The 21275-nt window shown below is 46.1% G+C and overlaps 1 protein-coding gene across 1 annotated transcript in view; it reads left to right on the top strand.

The window, feature by feature from the left end:
* The window catches only part of ZNF385A (zinc finger protein 385A), a 244630-nt gene that overhangs the window by 88855 nt on the left and 134500 nt on the right, over nucleotides 1-21275 (top strand). The window lies entirely within an intron of this gene.

Here is a 21275-nt window from a genome sequence, read left to right as displayed (position 1 = left end):
TCCAATTACCATCTAGTTTGTCTCCGCCTTCAATCAGAACTGAATATAGATAATATATATATATATATTACACAAAATACAACCAATGCCAACGAGCCATGTGTATACCCCGTTACCCAACATTACTCCCTCTGGTTTGTTTTTTGTTTAGTTTTTTAAGAGATAGTCTGTCGGTCATTTAAAACTATCCTCTGACAAGTATCAATGGATGTCTCATGGGTGCCCATAAGCTGCCACTTCTCTGCCAAGTCCCAAAGTATAGGACTCATGGCTCCCTGAACTCTTTTTGTACCTAAACCCTTCAAGATTCTGACACCCTCGACATTGGCTTCTCGGGGACATAATTGGTAAGCACACCCCCTGTTCTAGCAGTCTGCGCCTCAAGTCCAGTGGGACACAATAGTCTAATGTAGTAATGACCAAGGGTGAACAAAACACATTGCTTCTCGAGGACTTTAATTCACTATTCCTTAAAGAACACCCTTGCCAAAACTGATACAATGGGGGTCATAAATTATTACTCCCTATGGCAGTTTTTGGGGTAAAAAAAAGTTGTACTGACGAGTTTTGCAACTTTTTAAATGCCAGTGTTCCTAAGTTTAAGCGGCCATTGTGTTTTTCACCATTCTCGACACTGGGGAGCAGTAAGGATGGTGTGGGGGACTGGTGTAAATGATAATTGAAATCTTCTCCAGTCAGGAGCTGGAGTGATTTTCAATCTAGGTGCAGTGACTGGCAGATGATGTGCCCAGTTTATTACGAGGCCTGCAAATTGTCATTAACTAAATGCATCCTCTGGCAGTGCAGGGGATATCGAAAACCAGCATAAAACGCTATTCTTTGATAAATGACCCCAATGTCTTATGCCTAAATGTGCCCATGTACCATGAATATCTATTCTTCCTAATTCTTCCATATGTCTTTTTAATGGAGAGGGGAATAAGCCACTGTCAGACTCCCTTGGGTAGCAGGTTGCCTCTTTTATAAAGAAAGGATCAGCTTCTTGAAATCCAACATTCCCTTATCCTTCTTTGCCCCAACATCTGCCATTGGGTAGAGTTGGGACACCCCAAATACATGAGATAGTTCAATCATTTTGATTCAGCCACCTTTCCTCTGAGATGAATGGCTACCTTAATGCAGGCCCTTCTGGGTTGTATATGAAACCTCTTTGGTGTCCTTTGAGTTATATTCAGGCCCTGCACTGGACATAACACAGTGGGGGACATTTATCAATAATGGTGTCATTTGCGCCCAAAAATACTAACATTACAAATTAAAAGTATGGATTTGCTTCACCTCATATAAAGGTGCACACTACTTTTAAAATGTGACTTAAAAAAAAAAAAAATCTTGATTATTCGCCTATTTCTCTTGTTTTGCGACATTTTAACGCCAATAGCACTAATATGCAACTTTTTTAAACTGAAATGCGCCATTTCAGCCATCGCTGCAAGACCCCACTTGCTACTTTTGAAACATATTTGCAACTTTTGAAGCATATTTGCGACATTTCCAGTGGTAAATTGCGACTTTTTTCTCAGACTTGGGACGTTTTTGTTATTGTTTTTGTTGAATGTCAAATTACTGACAAATCCTGCTGTTTAGCTCATTTATATTAGATAAAAAATAAACACCTCCTGTTGTAATACTTACCGATCACTTGTATTTTCATAAGGCCTCATGCACACGGCCGTGCAGTTTTTTGCGGTCCGCAAACCGCGGATCCACAAAAAACGGAAGCCGCCCGTGTTGCCTTCCACAATTTGCGGAACAGAACGGGCGCTGGCAATATAAATGCCTATTCTTGTCCGCAAAGCGTGAACAAGAAAAGCACATGTTATATTTTTTTAGCGGGGCCGCAGAATGGAGCCACGGATGCGGACAGCTCACGGAGTGCTGTCCGCATCTTTTGCGGTCCCATTAAAGTGAATCGGTCTGCATCCGAGCTGCCAAAACGGCGGCTCGGATGCGGACCCAAACAACGGTCGTGTGCATGAGGCCTAAGGCTACATTCACACGGTCCGCAAAACACTGATCCTCAAAAAATACAGATGACGTCCTTTTGGCATCCGTATTGCATCCGTTTTTTTTGCAGATCCATTGTAACAATGCCTATCCTTGTCCGCAAACCGGACAAGAATAGGACGTGCTCTATATTTTATGCGGGGCTACGGAACGGACATACGGATGCGAATAGCACACGGTGTGCTGTCTGCATTTTTTGCCGACTGATTGAAATGAATGGGTCCTCATCCAATCCGCAAAAAAACGTAGCGGACACGGAAACAAATACGTTCGTGTGCATGTAGCCTAAATGTGACTTTTTGACAAAAATTTGCATCTTTCTGCCACAAATGCGAATTTTTAGGCAAAACACCACCACATAAGCTGGCTTAATTGTCCGCAACAATTTGAGCCGATAAGAGGATGAGAAATGAGGCGTAATGTACGCCAATTTGATAGCCCCTCCCACTTTGACTGTATAACTCATTTTTGGCACGATGCATTCTTTATGGCGAAAATTCTGGAGGAAACAGTTGATATATATGGCGCAATTTAAAACACAATTCTTTTTGGCACATTTTACACCATAATTCTGGCGCAACATGCTTAGTAAATGTCCCCCAGTATACGTTTCTTTAATGAATGCAAAAGTGTTGTAAAAAAACCATAAATGATCCAGTACAAAAAGCATTGCAGAGTAACGAGATCATTTCATGATATCTTCAGCATCGCGCTGACATATCCCAAGCGGTCTAGGATAGCAGGTTGTCCCTCATTTGCTGTTCTCTTAAGAATCTGAGTCTCAGTATGGAGGGCTTTCTACTCGGCTCAGCAGTTGACGCACATGTCATATGGGGCCTTGGGGCTATGATGAGGATGAAGTGCTGACATACACTTTCTCAGGGCATGCTTTGCAAATTCTGTGAAGGCAAGAAGACCTCAGTGGAAAAGAACATGCTGGTATGAAGCGTCTTGTAAAACATGGTTGTTCCAATGCTTCTGGATTGCTAAAACCAATAACTTACGAATGGGTGTGAACAGGTATACGTATCACCTTGATAATGGATTCGACTTACTGTCATATTTGCAATTTTTTAAATAAAATACATCCAAAAATTTAGTTTTTCCCCCAGGATGCATGAAAAATATTGATGGAACCTAAAGATATTTTTCAGAGCAAAAGATATGGATCTTCCTTTGATCCTTAAAGAGGTTGTCAAGCATTAGAGAAAGGGTATGATTTTTTCCTCAAAAAACAACGCCACTGTGGTCCACAAGCTTTGTCTGTTATTAAAGCTCTTCTTTATTAAAATGAATGTCACTGAGCTGTAGTGATGGACGAACATCGACTGGGCGGTTCACAAACGCAAACGCGCGTTCGCGATAAAATATTTGCGAACCGCACGTTTGCGGCGGGCTCCATTGACATTAATGGCAGGCGAACCTGAAAAACCTTCAGGTCATATTAGCAGCCACTAAATACTTACTAGAAATGCACAAAAAGTCCCACAACATGGACAGTGACATACCAGAAGGGGATCATTAGTAGAAATTCCCACAAAAAATATGTATTTTAATCAAGGGCCATTTTTATGCGTCTTAAAGGGAATCTCTAAAATCTCAAAAATGTGCCCTGCTGAAGCCTAGAAATTTTTTATTTTAGGCCACGGGAGTACAGGCTCCAAAAATTAGGCATTCACCTGACAGAAAGGAACTTGTGATGATGTGGCTGGAGGTACATTAGGTGGTCACTGGCAAAATTTTTTACTGTCGGCCAGTACAGGCCCCAAAAATTAGGCATTCACCTCACAGAAAAGAACTTGTGATTATGTTACTGCAGGTACACTGGATACATTTTTTACTGTAGGCTACTGGCGTAGAGACCCTAAAAATGAGGCATTGACCTGACAGAAAAGGCCTTTTATGCCACTGTATATACTGTACATAAGACAAGGACCATTCTTTGTTCTGGGTGGCGGCGGATATGTGTGGGCTGGCATGAGGAAATTCAATTACACATGGTCGTCACAGGTGTTGAATTCCTCTGAGATCCATGCCTCATTCATTTTTAGAAATGCGAGGTAGTCCACACTGTCATGAGCTAGGCGAGTGTGCTTATCGTTCACGATTCCCCCTGCTGCGCTGAACGTCCTTTCGGACAGGACACTTGACGAGGGGCAAGCCAAGAGTTCCATGGCAAATTGTGCCAGCTCTGGCCACAGGTCAAGCCTGCACACCCAGTAGTCCAGGGGTTCCTCGCTTCTCAGAGCGTCCACATCGGCCGTTAACCCGATGTAGTCGGACACCTGTCGTTCTAGGCGTTCCCTGAGGCTGGATCCGGAGGGCGGCTGTCGATGGGTTGGGTGCAAGAATGATCTCATATCCGAAGTGACCAACCCATCTTCAAACCGCCCTCTTCTTGCAGGCGCGGTAGGATTGGTACCCGCACCTGTTTCGCTGTGGGTAGAAACTCCTCTGCCAGCGCCCGCAACAGCAAGGTCTGGAAATGCTGCATTCTGCCAGCCCTCTATGATGCTGGTAACATGTCCGCAATTTTGTGTTTGTACCGGGTGTCTAAGTACGTTGCCACCCAGTACTGGTCCTTGCCCTTTATGCTTTTTATATGGGGGTCCCTCTTTAAACACTGGAGCATGAAGGCTCCTATTTGCACTAAATTAGAAGCAGTGGAGCACCCCAGCTCCTGCTCATCGCCCAGGAGAATGTTGTCCTTGGTCTCGCTTCCCCCAGCCACGGACAACACTAGGGATCCCCGAAAAGTTTAAAGTCCCCCTCAAAGCCTACTCTTCTTGCTCCTCCTCCTCCTCCTCTCAGCCACCATCCTCCTCTGACTCCTCTTCAGACTCCTGCAGATGGAGTAGCCCCCATGGGAATTCATTCAGCATTGCAACTTCCTCATCTTCCAGCTTCTGCTCCTCGATGGCTTGATCAATAACACGACGCAATGCATGCTCCAGAAAGAAGGCGTAAGGTACGATGTCACTGATGGCGCCCTGGCTGCGACTGACCAGTTTGGTGATCTCATCAAATGGCCGCAGAGGTTTGCATGCATCGCGCATGAGCAGCCACTGGCGCGGTGAAAAGAAACCAAGCTCCCCATAACTTATTCTGCTGCAGAGTTCGTACAGGTAGTCGTTAACGGCACATTTCTGCTGGATCAGCCAATCAAGCATATACAAGGTGGCGTTCCAGCGCGTCAGGCTGTCACAAATGAGACGTCTGACGGGCAAGTGGTGTCGCCGTTGAACATCAGCAAGGCGAGCCATGGCCGTGTAAGATCTTCTAAAATGGCCAGAGATTTTTCTGGCCTGCCGCAAGACGTCCTGGACCCCGGGATATTTGGCAACTAAGCTCAGGACGTATGCCATGCACGGCACGTGTGCAGGCCCGGCGCTACAATAAGCAGACCAAGTGTCTTCCTTAGGGTGCAAAGACGCCTAGCCAAGGGGGGGGGGGGGGGCACGCCGCTTGCCGCCCGCCGGCGGCTGTTCTCCTCTGTGTGGTTGTGGTATCGGGCTCCCGACAAGTTTGAGGAACTTTCCCAATCACTGGCCTAACACGTGACACAGCTGCGGCCACTGATTGGCTGAGTGGAAAAAGGTCCTAAAACTTGTCGGGAGCCCAGAGAGAAGATACCAGGACCACACAGAGGAGAATGGGAGCTGCTGCAGACAGGACCAGGGCCAGGTGAACATAATGTTTTTTACACAACATTAATAGAAGGGGGGGGTGACATGGGAGGGGGAAAAGTGTGACATGGGAGGGGGAAAAGTGTGACATGGGAGGGGGAAAAGTGTGACATGGGAGGGGGAAAAGTGTGACATTGAGGGGGTGAAATGTGACATGAGGGGGGTGTGAAATGTGACATGGAGGGGGAGGAAATGTGACATGGAGGGGGAGGAAATGTGACATGTCACATTTCTCCCCCTCAATGTCACATTTCTCCCCCATTAATGTCACATTTCTCACCTGGGACGTCGAATAGGTTCTGGGGAGCTTGGGGGGCGCAGCGGAAGAGGCGGTAGCAGTGGAAAAGGAGAAGTCAGCCGAGGAGGAAACAGAGGATGGAGTAGGAGGAGGAGAAGAAGAGGCAGGCCTGCATGCAATCCTTGGCGGTAACACCAAATCCACACAGGAGTCATCGGTTACATGCTTGACGGCCGTCAGAAGGTTCACCCAGTGGGCAGTAAAAGTAATGCACCTTCCCTGCCCGTGTTTGCTAGACCACATGCCCGTGGTCAGATGTATCTTGGCACCGACACTGTGTGACAGAGATATATTCACTAGTCGTTGAACGTGGCCATATAGCTCTGGGATGCCCTTCTGGGAGAAATATTTCCTTCCGGGGGGCCTTCCAATGCGTTGTGCCAATGGCCACAAATTTTCTAAAGGCCTCTGAGTTCACCAGTTTATATGGCAGCAGTTCTGACAAGCCAGCGGTCAGCTGTTGGGCAAGAGGGTTATTCGGCGTCATCAACTTTTTATGCTCAAACATTTGGGCCATGGAAGCCTGCCTTCTGCCAGATGAACGCAACGACAGCACGGTGTATGGTGGAAGAGAAGAGGCAGGACGTGGAGCGCCGGGAGTGTGACTTTGTGGGTTCTGACGGCGTTGCTCCCACTGGGCTCGGTGATGGGAGGCCAGGTGCCTTCTTAAGGTGGTCGTCCCTAGGTGAGTGTTGGGCTTGCCGCCACTTATGCGTTGACAGCACAGGCTGCAGATGGCAACACTATTGTCAGTAGCTGATACGTTAAAAAAAGCCCACACTGCGGAGCCATGTAGCACTCCGCTCTTTTGTATCCTGCAGAGTCAAGTAAAAAAAATTATATGTTACCTATACATTTTTTTTATTTTTTATAAAGGACCTCTATGAGGAATGATACCACTGTATGGCATCAATTTGAGGCATCCATTAACGTGTACGTTTTTTGTATACGTTAATCGAATGGGAAAAATGCCTAAGCTCTACTGATTGGGCTTCATTTATAAATCTATATGTCATTCAATAATGACATCCAATATATTCATATCTTTTATGGGTTTGTAGCGTTATATCAATTTGTGTTCTATGGTACTTTTTTAATTATGTGTTTATGTTACTGTAACAGCCACTCTTAAAGGGGTTGTCCGGTTTCAGGAGAAATACTGGGAAACTAGACAATACTTGGGATATGCCTGCAATAATGAATAGATGATAATTTACCTAGCAGATCCCTCATTGCTGCTCCGCTTCTCCCGGTTGGACTTTGTTTACCAAGCTGCAGCATTGACATCACATCACCATCACTAGCCTTAGCGGTGCACCGGACAGCCTCTTTAAAAGTTATTTTTCTGTGATAATTTTATCAAGTGCCCCCTGAAAAAGAAAATTGATACTTACCTGCTCCACAAGCAACATGTCACCGCTGAAGCCAGTCATTGGCTGGAGCGATGCATGTAACCACCGTGCCCCTGGCCAGACGGTTGTAAACAGAACAAGGATCGGTTGATGGAGACAGCAGGGGCAGTGTGGAGGACCGGAGCAGAATGGATCAGGTAAATATGAATCTTCTGTTTCATGGGGCAGGCTGTGGGCACTTGATACAAAAAATCATTATTACTGGAAAACCCCTTTAATATCAGCTTCAGCTATTAATAAGTAATTATATTTTATATCTAGGTCAGGTACCTCATATATGCATACAATTATGTCAATTGGTTGGCAGCTATGGATCTTCTCCAAGATACTTTAAATGACCAGAAAAGCTCTTGGCTGGAAGAAACCACTAGCTTCATCTGATGAACATTTAATGATGAAGTAAAGGTTCCGTAGAATCGAAACCTAATGAAAATGTCTACATCTAGCCATGCAAGATCCAGATATAAAGGACCATTAATCAGGCTGCGTCAATGGTATGTCGCTGGTCTTAATCCTGGAACTTATTGAATTGATCCCCATTCTCCACTCATTACACAGTACGCTGGTTCTCTATTGGAACAAAGCAGCGACTAAACCAAGTCCCTACTAATGTAACAATTTGAGATAAACCCAGAGCACATTCCAAGGGATTATCTGAATTTGTAACAGATTCAGTTCTCATTTGTCCCCAAGCACAACAGCTGTCCACCTAGTATGTGTCCAAGCAGAAGAAGGAAGGTCATCAGGGGACGCTGCGGGCAATAAGCACAGGGTTTGTAGTCCTTTTTCATGGGATATTCCCTGTTTATATAACTGCTAAGCTGTAATAACAGCAGCCTGTACTGTGATGTCAGAATGCCAATTATAAAATATTTCATTTGCCCTGGCATCTTCTGCCAGCAGGAAGCTAAACCTTGCCTCTTCCATTGAATCCTTTCATGATGTTGAGGGTGTTCATAGCTGAAAACTGATTTGGAATGGGATGTAAGAAGAAAGTGCTTAAGCAAGATGTTCACAAACTCTGCACGGTGAAGCGATTCGTACACCGAAGGACTACAAACATTCTGTACTTGAGTGGCCTGTACGTGGAAACGAGGAAGAACGCACCGCCAGCCTGCAGCTAAGGGCTCATGATGTTTAATGATGTATTGAGCACTTTCCTGGTCTCCTGTGACGTTACATAAGTGCTGTCCCGGTTAACCCACTGTGTGCTGGTAAAAAATATCCAGCATCTGGGTAGTAGAGGAGCCTAATGTCTAGAGATGAAAAAAATCTTTACACATCCCTATCTCCATTGATTGTTCAGGAGGCGAATAAGACCAATTTGCTGCTAATTGTGAACTGATTGATTTTGTCCTTCTAGAGATCAGCACTAAACACAGGGAAGTACGGTAGAAATCACGGACAAACGCAAAGTGTATATAATTTAGAACGAAAGATGACACAAAATGCTCAAAATAGAAAATTTTCATAGTATTTGCTTTATTGTTTATATTTTTAAAATTTTTATTACGTAGTCATAGTGATACCATGATACTTTGATTTTACTGTAGTCATATTGTTTGGGATTCAAATGCTGCTCTTTACTCCTGAGGACTAAGGCTACTTTCACACTTGTGGCAGAGTGATCCGGTAAAGCAGTTCCGGCAAAACGTATGCCAACTGATGGCATTTGTAAGACTGATCAGGAACCTGATCAGTCTGAAAAATGCCTGATCAGTCAGAAAAATGCATTGAAATGCTGAATCCGTCTTTCCGGTGTCATCTGGAAAAACGGATCCGGCATTTATTTTTTTCACCTTTTTTTCGGTCTGCACATGCACAGACCGGAAGGACGGATCCGGCATTAGCACTAATACATGCCTATGGAAAAAATGACGGATCCGGCATCCAGGCAAGTCTTCAGTTTTTTGGGCTGGAGATAAAACCGTAGCATGCTGCGGTTCTATCTTTTGCCTGATCAGTTAAAAAGACTTAACTGAAGACATCCTGATGCATCCTGAACGGATTGCTCTCCATTCAGAATGCATTAGGATAAAACTGATCAGTTCTTTTCCGGTGTAGAGCCCCTAGGACAGAACTCTATGCCAGAAAAGAAAAATGCAAGTGGGAAAGTACCCTAAGGACTCCAGGGAATAAGTGCTCTTTCACACTTGCGTTGTTCTTTTCCGGCATAGAGTTCCGTCGTCGGGGCTCTATGCCGGAAGAATCCTGATTAGAATTATCCCCATGCATTCTGAATGGAGAGAAATCCGTTCCGGATGCATCAGGATGTCTTCAGTTCAGGACCGGAACGTTTTTTGGCCGGAGAAAATACTGCAGCATGTTGCGTTTTTTGCTCCGGCCAGAAATCCTGAACACTTGCCGCAAGGCCGGATCCGGAATTAATGCCCATTGAAAGGCATTAATCCGGATCCGGCCTTAAGCTAAACGTCGTTTCGGCGCATTGCCGGATCCGACGTTTAGCTTTTTCTGAATGGTTACCATGGCTGCCAGGATGCTAAAGTCCTGTTTGCCATGGTAAAGTGTAGTGGGGAGCGGGGGAGCAGTATACTTACCGTCCGTGCGGCTCCTGGGGCGCTTCAGAGTGACGTCAGGGCGCCCCACGCACATAGCGTCCTGGCTGCCACAGTAACACTGAATGCATTTTGAAGACGGATCAGTCTTTAAATGCTTTCAGTTCACTTGGCGGTACATCCTTTAGATCCTTTCTTCCCGTCTCCCCCTATATAAGTGCATGCTTGGTTTGTCCAAACATGCATGTGTTGGCAATGGGGGAAAGTGAGTAAGCTGCTGCCATACACCCCAGGTAGCAGGTTTATGCTTTATTCTGTAGATTACATTCTCCTCTCTGGTAGCGCCCCCTGCTGTTTATCCTTCTCCTGCATTCAGTGGTGGGCCAGACACACTCAGTAGCTTCTCTGTTTCCTTCCCCACAGAGGTGGCATAGTGATCTCATAGTGAGGCATCCCAGGCACCTTTCATTCATTCATCCCTGTCTCTATAGGGACCATAAGTTGATCAAAACGGACGCTTTCAACGAATGTGGAGCTAGATACAAATTTTGCATTTTTTTGTTACAGGCATTGTTCTCTAGTGCATTTATTTCTAATGTAATACAAAGTTTTTGTTACACAAATTTTTTATATATTATTTTTTTTTTGATAAATGAATATTGCTATGGATGATTGATAACTGCAACAGTGACCTCTGCAGGACAATGAGTGCAGTACGTTTCCTAGACCATTGATAAAGTACGCTAATCAAACACCATTACAATGCTATGCTCTCACAAACCAACAGTAAAATGCACTGAGAGGACTCCTCTTGGAGTCCTCTCCATTATGTGCGTGAGCTCGGGAGTCCTCTCCATTATGTGCATGAGCTCGGGAGTCCTCTCCATTATGTGCGTGAGCTCGGGAGTCCTCTCTTTTATGTGCGTGAGCTTAGGAGTCCTCTCGATTATGTGCGTGAGCTCGGGAGTCCTCTCCATTATGTGCGTGAGCTTGGGAGTCCTCTCCATTATGTGCGTGAGCTCGGGAGTCCTCTCTTTTATGTGCGTGAGCTTAGGAGTCCTCTCCATTATGTGCGTGAGCTCGGGAGTCCTCTCCATTATGTGCGTGAGCTCAGGAGTCCTCTCCCAGTGGCGTACCGCCCATAGAGGCAGACCACGCCACTGCTATGGGGCCCGCGGCACTGGGGGGCCCGTAGCGCAGAGAAGGCCCCGCCCACCCGGTTTGGCCCCGCCCACCCGGTTTGGCCCCGCCCACTCATGACGGGCGGGAGAATCGGCTCGAACTTCCCCGTCGGCCGTCACCCCACCAGAGTCAGTGCCTGCCCTGCCCTGAGCTGAGGAGAGACGAGCTGACAGACTGAGCCAGAGGGAGGAAGTGGCCCTGGGGAGACGTGAGCAGGCAGGTAAGTGTGCCAGGTTTGTGGACGGAGCTGTCTCCCGCCCCTCTGCTGCAGAATCCGCTCTCTGCTCCTCCCGCTGTGGAACTTTTCTGTGTGCAGCCACGCTGACTTCAGCCGGGATGGCTACCTGCACTTTCTTACTTGTCCCTGTTTCAGTGCGGGTTCCTTCAGGCTACGTCTCCTCCTCCCAGCAGGGCTGGTCTCCTGCTCAAATGCTCATGCAGCCCCCTGGACACATCGGGCTGGGGCCCACCACTGGCACAAGGACTCTGTGGGGGCAGGTGCCCACTGCAAGAGCAAGTATTCATATAGAAAGTGCCCACAGCAAGGGCAAGGATGGGGCAGGTGCCCACTGCAAGGATGGGGCAGGTACCCACAGCAAGAGCAAGGATGGGGCAGGTGCCCACCGCAAGGATGGGGCAGGTACCCACAGCAAGAGCAAGGATGGGGCAGGTGCCCACTGCAAGGATGGGGCAGGTACCCACAGCAAGAGCAAGGATGGGGCAGGTGCCCACTGCAAGGGCAAGGATGGGGCAGGTGCCCACCTCTAAGGCAAGGAGCCACTGGGCAGGTGCCCACTGCAAGGGGAAGGACTAATATGGCAGGTGCCTACTACTAGGTCAAAGAATGGGCAGGTGTTAATCGCTAGGGCAAGGAGCTACAATTGCTATGTGAGGGAAATTACCAACCGCCCCCCCCCCCCCCCCGAGGGGGCATCAGGAACGACGCGGGTGTCGGGCAGCGGAGTAAGTATGCGGTGCCTGGGCATTTTGGGAGAAATAATAGGGAGGGGCATGGGAGGAGCCATGACAGGTGGTGGGATGGGCCTGGGATGGGTAGTGGGCGGAGTTAGGGGCCCAATTCAGATTCTTGCTATGGGGCCCAATGACTTCTATGTACGCCCCTGTCCTCTCCATTATGTGTGTGAGCTCAGGAGTCCTCTCCTTTATGTGCGTGAGCTTAGGAGTCCTCTCCATTATGTGCGTGAGCTCGGGAGTCCTCTCCATTATGTGCGTGAGCTCAGGAGTCCTCTCCCAGTGGCGTACCGCCCATAGAGGCAGACCACGCCACTGCTATGGGGCCCGCGGCACTGGGGGGCCCGTAGCGCAGAGAAGGCCCCGCCCACCCGGTTTGGCCCCGCCCACCCGGTTTGGCCCCGCCCACTCATGACGGGCGGGAGAATCGGCTCGAACTTCCCCGTCGGCCGTCACCCCACCAGAGTCAGTGCCTGCCCTGCCCTGAGCTGAGGAGAGACGAGCTGACAGACTGAGCCAGAGGGAGGAAGTGGCCCTGGGGAGACGTGAGCAGGCAGGTAAGTGTGCCAGGTTTGTGGACGGAGCTGTCTCCCGCCCCTCTGCTGCAGAATCCGCTCTCTGCTCCTCCCGCTGTGGAACTTTTCTGTGTGCAGCCACGCTGACTTCAGCCGGGATGGCTACCTGCACTTTCTTACTTGTCCCTGTTTCAGTGCGGGTTCCTTCAGGCTACGTCTCCTCCTCCCAGCAGGGCTGGTCTCCTGCTCAAGTGCTCATGCAGCCCCCTGGACACATCGGGCTGGGGCCCACCACTGGCACAAGGACTCTGTGGGGGCAGGTGCCCACTGCAAGAGCAAGTATTCATATAGAAAGTGCCCACAGCAAGGGCAAGGATGGGGCAGGTGCCCACTGCAAGGATGGGGCAGGTACCCACAGCAAGAGCAAGGATGGGGCAGGTGCCCACCGCAAGGATGGGGCAGCTACCCACAGCAAGAGCAAGGATGGGGCAGGTGCCCACTGCAAGGATGGGGCAGGTACCCACAGCAAGAGCAAGGATGGGGCAGGTGCCCACTGCAAGGGCAAGGATGGGGCAGGTGCCCACCTCTAAGGCAAGGAGCCACTGGGCAGGTGCCCACTGCAAGGGGAAGGACTAATATGGCAGGTGCCTACTACTAGGTCAAAGAATGGGCAGGTGTTAATCGCTAGGGCAAGGAGCTACAATTGCTATGTGAGGGAAATTACCAACCGCCCCCCCCCCCCCCCCCGAGGGGGCATCAGGAACGACGCGGGTGTCGGGCAGCGGAGTAAGTATGCGGTGCCTGGGCATTTTGGGAGAAATAATAGGGAGGGGCATGGGAGGAGCCATGACAGGTGGTGGGATGGGCCTGGGATGGGTAGTGGGCGGAGTTAGGGGCCCAATTCAGATTCTTGCTATGGGGCCCAATGACTTCTATGTACGCCCCTGTCCTCTCCATTATGTGTGTGAGCTCAGGAGTCCTCTCCATTATGTGCGTGAGCTCCGGAGTCCTCTCCATTATGTGCGTGAGCTCAGGAGTCCTCTCCATTATGTGCGTGAGCTCGGGAGTACTCTCCATTATGTGTGTGAGCTCGGGAGTCCTCTCTATTATGTGCGTGAGCTCAGGAGTCCTCTCCCTTATGTGCGTGAGCTCGGGAGTCCTCTCCATTATGTGCGTGAGCTAAGGAGTCCTCTCCCTTATGTGTGTAAGCTCTGGAGTCCTCTCCATTATGTGTGTGAACTCCGGAGTCCTCTCCATTATGTCCGTGAGCTCAGGAGTCCTCTCCATTATGTGCGTGAGCTCAGGAGTCCTCTCCATGCCTTTTACTGCTTGTTTGTAGAAGCACAGTGTTGGAATGCTAGTGAGTATGAAGATGAAAATTACATTATTGGAATCAGCATCACTTACACTATTCATTCCTTGCTCTAGTAAGTGGGATGGGCTGGAGCTGACTCCATTTAAGTGGGTACTTCCAATAGGGGACTTTATGGCACATCCACAGGATGCAGGTCTCACCTTTGTTTGGTTCTTTCCATATCTCCCATAGCAGTGAATGGAGGCACCTTACTTTTCATTCTCCGCCAGTACACAGTGACTTGCAGCTGCCTCAACTGGCAAGTTGGGAGGACCACGTTCTCCACGTGGGTGAGAAATCCAGAGGTGGGACCTGCATCTATTCAGCATTTATGTCATCTTGTGTATGTGTTGGGAATACATCACTTAATCTGTATGTAACATGACACGTTAACCATTGTCACAGCAGGGGATAACTACATAACCCTGTACTCTGAGCTTCATGTGTGGAATGTGATGGTGCTGAGTGCTGTCTGACCTTAGAACTTGAGGCCCCAAAGCAAGGTCTGTAACAGGGCCCTCATCTTACCATGCGTCATTTATAATTCTGGTGTCTTCTCATATGACAGAGGGACCCATGACTCTCAGGCCCAAGTGTGACCTCTGCACTCCCTATAACAACTCCCCTGACCCAGACAGTGGGTACCCTTTTTTAACACACCATCATAGTCTTTTCCATATTCCCTCATCATCATAAGCTATATGACTAGAAAAAAAAAAGATTAGACTAAGCAGAAAAAGCAAAAGACTTTAATATTCAAAACAATAGCACATCAAATAGGCTCTCGTATTAAGTGGCCTAGTTACCAGTGATATCCTGTGTACAAGATTAAAGCAGCAAGAAGAAAAGGCTGTAGGAGAAAAGTAATCTCATCTCAATGCCATTTACTGAGGCGGATGTTTCAATGTATGGTGTGTAATATATTCAGGCCGTTAACTGTCTAGAGGACGGCCACCTCAACACCACTGTGGGGGCTATGTGCATTCTTCCCCGCTGTGCTGTACTCTAAGTATCCACATTATATTATTATGGTCATAATTCTGAGTTAGTCTACAATGCAGAGTGGCTTGTTGATTAAGGAATATGACATGGCTAATGTACCACATCCCAATGCGTCTGGCATAGATCACAAACACTTCTCTGTCTGAAAAAGTGGCAAAAATATTTTGAAATCTGTCACACTGAGTAAACGCTATGGGCCTTTTTTCCACAAAAATACTGAAATATTATAGGTTCTAGGAAAAGTGACAAAGGGCTTTATAAATATGCCACTTAAAGAGTAACTGTCATATTTTTATTTTATTTGCTAATTTATTAGAGCTAGGCATGTATACCTGAGTTAGTCCATCAATGATTGTCAAAATATCTGTAATTACCTTATAATAACAGCTTTCCTTAATGTCCTCTGTCCCTTTCCACTGCTTCCTTAAAAGACCGTTGCTATGGCTCATCTGTCCCTGGCTAAAAAGACAGGAAGACGGAGGATGGTCCTTTACACTGCATGCCTGTATTAGGCTTCAGAGTGAGGAGGCGTGTCTCTCAGTAATCCAATCTGATTGGATGGCAGGGAGCTGCTGGCTACAGCAAGTGTGTATGGGAAGCGAGGGAAAGCAGTTTTGGCCTCAGAGAACTGGCAGAGGAGCCATCTTCAGAAGGTCCTCATATTGTAAATGCTTAAAGAGCCGTAACTAAGGGAAAAACTCAAGGAAAACAGTGGTATGTGAAGAAACTAAAGGTTGCTTTATGCATAATGTTGCTGCAGCAGTAACATATGCAAAAAAAAATTTTTTAATGAAAACATGACAGTTATCCTTTAACATGAGCATCTCAATGCAACTATGCTAAGAAACTGGCATCATTACACTGATAGATATGCCCAGTTGTCTTAGCCTCCCTATCCTTTTGCCGTATCGGTATCTTAAAGCAATTCTTAGATAATGTAAAATTGCACTCTTAATCAACAACCAATGGACATATCCATTACCTAGCTTCGCATTCTTGATTTTTGTACAAGTGTGCCAACATTTGTCCTTGTCTACATGGGGCACCAAGCAGTCATGAACCACCAGCTCTACCCAAGGTTAAACCACATGATGAAATGTATTGAATTGTTCTTCGTAGTACTGCAGCAAAATTCACAATCACTATGGCCGGCTTCCAACGCAGTTATTATCTCATGGCAAAATACAATTTGTCAAAATCTGTTACGTTTAACCAGGAGACAAATGTCCATTCCTTAATGAGTTTTGGGTTACAATTAAATTACTTAGTCTGTAATTGTTAAGAGGAAGCTTATCTAAAGTGTCCTGTATGCCTACAAAACCACCGGCTTTCATAATTGAAGCACTAATTCAAGAGGATGATGCCCTCAGCCAAGGCATAATGAAAAGAAATAAACCTCGGATTCCCAGACCACATGTCATGAGCTGCGAGTCTCCGACACAAAACATAGGCTCAGTGGGGCGACTAGCCGGACCCCTAGAGTTTGGCTTTATCACATTTCGTTTTCTAGGAAAGGAATGCATTGCACCGAGGACCCTATGGCTAGTTCTATCACATCAAGATAAATAGGCACTTTGAACAGATGGCACAGAATTTATTAAAGGCACAGAATAGATCTGTAGCAACAAGATCAGGTTGGGAGAAAATGGTAAAAAGCATCAGTCTGCTGTCAGCAAGGAAACTATTTATTGTGCCAAATTCATAGTTACAGTTAGGCTTCCCTTTACCCAGAGCAAATATTCAGCTTGTTGGCTTAGCCCTGGACAACACAGAGTGGCCCGTTGACACCTAGCACCCGAACACAGGCCATACCAGCCCTCAAACTATAATATGCCAGAATGTATTACACATTTTTAGAGGGGCAGCCATGTTGTATGCCAAGGCAATATTAAAGGGGTTATCTAAGATGTTTATAATTGAAGGCCTCTCCTAAGGATAGGCCATCAACATCTGATTGGCAGGGGCTGACTTCTGACACCCCAATTGATCAGCTGTTTTGCAGTAACTAGAAATAAGTTCTGGATCTACACAGCTTTGTCCATTATGTATGTGGTGTAGCTGAAGCTACTGCAGAACAGCTTGATTGTAAGGGGTGTGTGGGAACTACACTGATCTAATATTGATGGCCTGTCCTAACGATAGGCCATCAATATAAACATCCTGAAAAATTTCTTTAAGTTTAACAAAGAATGGCAATAGGCCATTTCAGGAATTTGTGGATTCAAAGAACATGGAAGAGGGAATCTGCTGATTCGCATACAGATAAATATATAGACATGGCTGACCCTCAAAATTGCATCCCAAACCTGGAATTGATCTAGTCAATTAGACCCCAATCCTGTATCAGAAGGGTGAAGAATTTCCCTTTTTTCATGGTTCATAGCACTGAAGGGTGGCATGACCTGTGGGCACTTCGAACAGTAAGAGTAGGTTCAGACGGTATAAATACATGTTGGAAAAATCTGATGTGTATGTTCCATCAAATCGAAGGCTGACCCTTGAAGTTTTTGGAGCTTGCAATTAATGGGGCTAATTCATGGTTACTCCGCCACAGAGGGTTCCATGTTGAATCCATGCCAAGACAGAAAATGTCACTATTTTCCCCCGTGACGCGGCTTTAGAAACTGCATGCAGAAAAATAAGAGTTTTATAAGCTTCAGCACAAATTTCTTAGCATAGAAAAAAGGCTGTGTGAACTTATCTTAAGGGGAGGCCCGGTAGTATGGGTTTTTTGGTGCTCACTTTTCAACAGAATGAAAAACATAACATATCTTGTGGTTTACCGAGCCTGAAAGAACAGGAGATTTGAAGTCCCTGAGATATCCTGATAATGAGTCTAGAGAAGCTTTGCCTGCCAGTTCTACCTTTCGTTCCCAAATTGTCAAGCTATGTATCTTTCCAGATCGGTAAATGTAGGTCATACAAAAGATTGCATACACAGTCATTTAACATGTTGTCACTTAGGGCTGAGTTTTCTATGCATCTTAGGAAAGTGAAGCATGTCATTACTGGTCAGTAGGGATGAGCGAACCCGAACTGTATAGTTCGGGTTCGTACCGAATTTTGGGGTGTCCGTGACACGGACCCGAACCCGGACATTTTCGTAAAAGTCCGGGTTCGGGTTCGGTGTTCGTCGCTTTCTTCGCGCTTTTGTGACGCTTTCTTGGCGCTTTTTGAAAGGCTGCAAAGCAGCCAATCAACAAGCGTCATACTACTTGCCCCAAGAGGCCATCACAGCCATGCCTACTATTGGCATGGCTGTGATTGGCCAGAGCACCATGTGACCCAGCCTCTATTTAAGCTGGAGTCACATAGCGCCGCCCGTCACTCTGCTCTGATTAGCGTAGGGAGAGGTTGCGGCTGCGACAGTAGGGCGAGATTAGGCAGATTAACTCCTCCAAAGGACTTGATTAACTGATCGATCTGCAGCTGTGGATCATTGAGCTGCTGATCCTCAATTGCTCACTGTTTTTAGGCTGCACAGACCGTTTGTCAGTCTCATTTTTCTGGGGTGATCGGCGGCCATTTTGTGTCTTGTGGTGCGCCAGCACAAGCTGCGACCAAGTGCATTTAACCCTCAATGGTGTGGTTGTTTTTTGGCTAAAGCCTACATCAGGGTGAAGCTGTGACACCAAGTGCATTTAACCAGCAATAGTCTGTTCATTTTTTGGCCATATACAAAATCAGGGGCAAGCTGCGCCTGTCACCAAGTGCATTTAACCCTCAATGGTGTGGTTGTTTTTTGGCTAAAGCCTACATCAGGGTGAAGCTGTGACACCAAGTGCATTTAACCAGCAATAGTCTGTTCATTTTTTGGCCATATACAAAATCAGGGGCAAGCTGCGCCTGTCACCAAGTGCATTTAACCCTCAATGGTGTGGTTGTTTTTTGGCTAAAGCCTACATCAGGGTGAAGCTGTCACACCAAGTGCATTTAACCAGCAATAGTCTGTTCATTTTTTGGCCATATACAAAATCAGGGGCAAGCTGCGCCTGTCACCAAGTGCATTTAACCCTCAATGGTGTGGTTGTTTTTTGGCTAAAGCCTACATCAGGGTGAAGCTGTCACACCAAGTGCATTTAACCAGCAATAGTCTGTTCATTTTTTGGCCATATACAAAATCAGGGGCAAGCTGCGCCTGTCACCAAGTGCATTTAACCCTCAATGGTGTGGTTGTTTTTTGGCTAAAGCCTACATCAGGGTGAAGCTGTCACACCAAGTGCATTTAACCAGCAATAGTCTGTTCATTTTTTGGCCATATCCCAGTCTAATTCTGTCACTAAATCCATACCGGTCACCCAGCGCCTAAATACTAGGCCTCAAATTTATATCCAGCTAAATCTGTCCCTAGTGCTGTAGCTGGGCGAGTTATTTAGTGTCCGTTCAAGCACATTTCTTGTTCTGGGTTGAAATACAATTCCCAATTTAGCAATTTCATAATTTAGTGGTTCCTGCTATATCAGAGCTCTTTGAAATCTATCCCAAAAAGGGTATATAATATTGAAGGTGCACATAGGGTCATTCAGAGTAACTTCACACACACCCGCTACTGTGTATTTCCAAGTCTAATTCTGTCACTAAATCCATACCGGTGACCCAGCGCCTAAATACTAGGCCTCAAATTTAATTCCCTCTAAATCTCTCGTTACCCACCGCTGTACTGTTGTTGCTGGGCAAGATATTTAGTGTCCGTCAAAGCACATTTTTTGTTCTGGGTTGAAGTACAATTCCCAATTTAGCAATTTCATAATTTAGTGGTTTCTGCTATATCAGAGCTATTTGAAATCTATCCCAAAAAGGGTATATAATATTGAAGGTGCACATAGGGTCATTCAGAATAACTTCACACACACCCGCTACTGTGTATTTCCAAGTCTAATTCTGTCACTAAACCCATACCTGTCACCCAGCGCCTAAATACTAGGCCTCAAATTTAAATCCCTCTAAATCTCTCGTTACCGTTGTCCTGTTGTAGCTGGGAAAGTTATTTAGTGCCCGTCAAAGCACATTTTTTGTTCTGGGTTGAAGTACAATTCCCAATTTAGCAATTTCATAATTTAGTGGTTCCTGCTATATCAGAGCTATTTGAAATCTATCCCAAAAAGGGTATATAATATTGAAGGTGCACATAGGGTCATTCAGAATAACTTCACACACACCCGCTACTGTGTATTTCCAAGTCTAATTCTGTCACTAAATCCATACCGGTGACCCAGCGCCTAAATACTAGGCCTCAAATTTAATTCCCTCTAAATCTCTCGTTACCCACCGCTGTACTGTTGTTGCTGGGCAAGATATTTAGTGTCCGTCAAAGCACATTTTTTGTTCTGGGTTGAAGTACAATTCCCAATTTAGCAATTTCATAATTTAGTGGTTTCTGCTATATCAGAGCTATTTGAAATCTATCCCTAAAAGGGTATATAATATTGAAGGTGCACATAGGGTCATTCAGAATAACTTCACACACACCCGCTACTGTGTATTTCCAAGTCTAATTCTGTCACTAAACCCATACCTGTCACCCAGCGCCTAAATACTAGGCCTCAAATTTAAATCCCTCTAAATCTCTCGTTACCGTTGTCCTGTTGTAGCTGGGAAAGTTATTTAGTGCCCGTCAAAGCACATTTTTTGTTCTGGGTTGAAGTACAATTCCCAATTTAGCAATTTCATAATTTAGTGGTTCCTGCTATATCAGAGCTATTTGAAATCTATCCCAAAAAGGGTATATAATATTGAAGGTGCACATAGGGTCATTCAGAATAACTTCACACACACCCGCTACTGTGTATTTCCAAGTCTAATTCTGTCACTAAATCCATACCGGTGACCCAGCGCCTAAATACTAGGCCTCAAATTTAATTCCCTCTAAATCTCTCGTTACCCACCGCTGTACTGTTGTTGCTGGGCAAGATATTTAGTGTCCGTCAAAGCACATTTTTTGTTCTGGGTTGAAGTACAATTCCCAATTTAGCAATTTCATAATTTAGTGGTTTCTGCTATATCAGAGCTATTTGAAATCTATCCCTAAAAGGGTATATAATATTGAAGGTGCACATAGGGTCATTCAGAATAACTTCACACACACCCGCTACTGTGTATTTCCAAGTCTAATTCTGTCACTAAACCCATACCTGTCACCCAGCGCCTAAATACTAGGCCTCAAATTTATATCCAGCTAAATCTGTCCCTAGTGCTGTAGCTGGGCGAGTTATTTAGTGTCCGTTCAAGCACATTTCTTGTTCTGGGTTGAAATACAATTCCCAATTTAGCAATTTCATAATTTAGTGGTTCCTGCTATATCAGAGCTCTT

The sequence above is a fragment of the Bufo gargarizans genome, unplaced genomic scaffold (assembly GCF_014858855.1).
Source record: "Bufo gargarizans isolate SCDJY-AF-19 unplaced genomic scaffold, ASM1485885v1 fragScaff_scaffold_782_pilon:::fragment_2:::debris, whole genome shotgun sequence".
NCBI lineage: Eukaryota > Metazoa > Chordata > Amphibia > Anura > Bufonidae > Bufo > Bufo gargarizans.
Note: the sequence above shows the minus strand (reverse complement) of the source record. Positions and strands in the feature narration are given on the sequence as shown.